Source organism: Apteryx rowi, unplaced genomic scaffold (genome assembly GCF_003343035.1).
Source record: "Apteryx rowi isolate R43461 unplaced genomic scaffold, aptRow1 scaffold_274, whole genome shotgun sequence".
Lineage (NCBI taxonomy): Eukaryota > Metazoa > Chordata > Aves > Apterygiformes > Apterygidae > Apteryx > Apteryx rowi.
Genome location: NW_020449130.1, coordinates 466,194 through 469,390, shown reverse-complemented (window position 1 = coordinate 469,390; position 3,197 = coordinate 466,194).

Below are 3,197 nucleotides of genomic sequence, written 5' to 3'. Positions count from 1 at the left end.
GGATAATCTATCAAAAAAAGAAAAAAAAAGTTATCTCCAGATATCAACCTTTGGTGGGGGTGGCGCAATATGTGATTATGTATTGTGAAGCTTTGGTTCAGCAGTGCACTTAAGCTGTACACTCAAGTCCATTGCTAGCTGCAAAGCACTTGTATTTGTAATGATATTAAAGCACCTGAGCCTGTTCTTATCTTGCAGTTAAGTCCAATGATAAGTTCATTGCTAAATAGGGCCTGTGTGAGAGTAATGCTGGTTAAAAACATTGAGCTTGCCCCTACAAGATGCTTAGCATTAAGTTGTCTGTTCAGCAGAGCACTTGGGAGAGATGATGTGGCATCTGATAAATAGTCTTATTAATCTCATCCTGCTTGCTAGAGTTCTCTTTCTTTAACTAACTTGGGTATATTTTTTTATATCTCTTACAAATAAGAGGGAAAGTATGTGCTAATAAAGTTTTAGTGCTGTTGTCCTCTGTAATCTGGAAAATAATTTGCCTCAGGGGCCTGTTYGATCCTACAAGCCAGATGATATTTACTTATCTTACAGAGAAAAAGCTAAGACGTGTTTCAAGAAAGCAGTTTTGTGGTGTTGGTAAATAGAGTGACCTCTGCTTATCTTACTGGCTGTGGCTGGTTTCTTTGTTCACCCACTATTGTTTCACTAGATCCTTCTCTTCTCTTTTGTCTTCTCTTTCTCCCTTTGTGGCAGGGATTTTGTTTTGCATCAAGAAAGCTTATCCTAGCAGGATGAAGTTATTATCCAGGACTGGGTCATGATAGCTTTTTCTGCTCCCATAATAATAAACAAACGTGTTTAAGTGTATTTTCTGAATGGAGCTTAAAACAGATGGGAGGAAAAAGGCACTGTTTCCCTTTGATAACATATAGCACTTACCACCAGGCAAATGCATATGAATCTTAAATAAACAGCTAATACATTGGTAGTTACTGTTAATTATTTCCATTAGCTTCATTCCTTTGATTAAAAGGGTTCATTATCATCTCCATGGTGGTGTTTTGACCTAGTAAACAATTGAGAATCAAAAAATTACTTGCAGATAAAGGTTGCTGTGATGAACAACACTCTTTACATATTCATACCTGCGCCTATTAATAACTGAGCCTTGGCTTGTGTTTTCAAGCTCAGTCAGCAGTAAGGAGAGTTGATCTGTCCTCAGCTCCCTCCCTGTTTACCAGAAAGATGGGATTAAACAAAAAGGATTGATGAGATTTAGAGGGAAAGCTGAAGGAGATTTGGACATTAACTAATCTGGCAAATACTGTGTCTGAATCCTGGGAACAAGATTCATTCTGAAGTTAATATATGTCCTCTTCCCCTTCATGGAAATTCTTTTATTTCCTAGTTATAAAAGATTTTTATTTTCTAAAGAGAGTATCTTCATGCTGCAGGCTAGCATTAAAAATAACAATAGGCATCTATCAAGAAAAGCAATTTCCATGTCAATAAGTAATATTTGTGAGAGAATTGAAAGCACTTGAAACACATTAGAAGACATATGGTGAATGGGTAGGGAAATACAGTTTTATTCACTGGTACTACAGACTGTAGTAGGAATTTCAGCATCCCTAAATAGCTTGTTTAAATACCCTTCTCTCAGCTCTTAAACTCACTTAGGGTCAAATACTCATCTGTTGTAAATCAGCTTCACTGAACTCAGTGAAACTACAGTGGTATGTACCATTTAAGAAAATCCATCTCCTTATTTTCCAAGATGATGTATCTAGGCAGCTCTTGAAGTCAAATCCAAGTTTTCACTTAGGGCTGTAAGAAGAGGAGAAAGGTTTTCTGCCAGTTCAGAACAAGTGCAGAGTCAATCCAGTCCTTGTTGTGAAATCACTTCATTTGAAATAAAATAAATGCTGTAAGATTTATGGAATAGAAACCAAATGTTCTAAACAAAATCTAAAGCTCTTCTTTCTATACAGAAAAGTAGGGATTCTGTGTGAATGTAGAAACAGTTGAGACATAGAGCTTCCTGCCACGAATATGTAAATCAGATAGAGCTGATAACAGCTGAAGACTTATTTTGCTTATTTCTTCATTTTTCTAAACACCATACATTGGGTCACCTTTAATTGTTTGTTCTCAAAAAAAAAAAAAAGGTGAAAAAACCTTCCTAAAAATAGCTGCAGTCAGAAACTAGGGATTCTTCTCTTATTTGGTCCTTCATCCTTAGTTTTCTTCTGTGCTTATTTTTAAGGTGTGAAGGACATACACTTGCAAGGTGAACAGGGTGTTGTAGGCTTGGTAGGGTAGCTGTTTGGGACATAGATCAGACCAGACTGGCAACTTTGCTCTTCCAGTGAACATGGATTTAGCATTAAATGATCTGTTTGACTTGCTTGCTTTCTGAGCAAAGTTCAGCAGTGTCTCATTTCCACTTAAAGATGAACTTAGAGTTGCTTTCGTAGTTATAACCTTGAGCTACGGAAATCCTGCCTCATCTTTTCAACCCCCTTGTGGGCTTTATCAAAGGACAAATTTTTTTTCTTTCTCAAATTTTTTCATTGCAAAAGTGTTTACAGTGTGAATAGTAGCTTACCAGCAGAAGTGTTTTCAGTGTGAAAAGTAGCTTACCAGCCTCTGTTCTGCATCCATCTCTTCCAAACTAAGGGTTTCCTAGTGCCTATACTATTGTCTACTGAGCATTTGCTATGTATGTAGGTTACTAAAACACTCACTATTTAAGACTCCGACTTTCAGAAAGTTAAATGACCTGGTTGCTCTCTAAGGTTAAAAAAACAAATGCAAAACAAGCCTCTGCTAAGTTTTACCTCCTCTCAAAAAGTGTATTACATATTTGTCCTAAAGTGTGTACTAACATGTAGTAGAGAATTTGGGAAATTCCATACTAGGTCAAACCCAATGTCTCTGTCAGCAATGGTTGCTTAGGGATTGTATACAGGAACATAGAGGAATGTATCCTGTGCTACCTTAGAACAGAACTGTAGGGTACCTGTAAACATTAAAAGGCACAAAGACATTAAGTAGAACTCTCTTTGGATGTGAAACTCCTTTTAAAAGAAAAAGAAAGTGCTGGCCTTAAAAAAAAAAAAAAAAAAAAATAATCTGGTGAATTCAGTTTTATGACTTACTATTAGCTACATGTCAGCAGTTTTATATGGCTCTGACTTTGGTCATGAAGCTCCACTGCTCCTGAGCAGTCCTTATTTGAC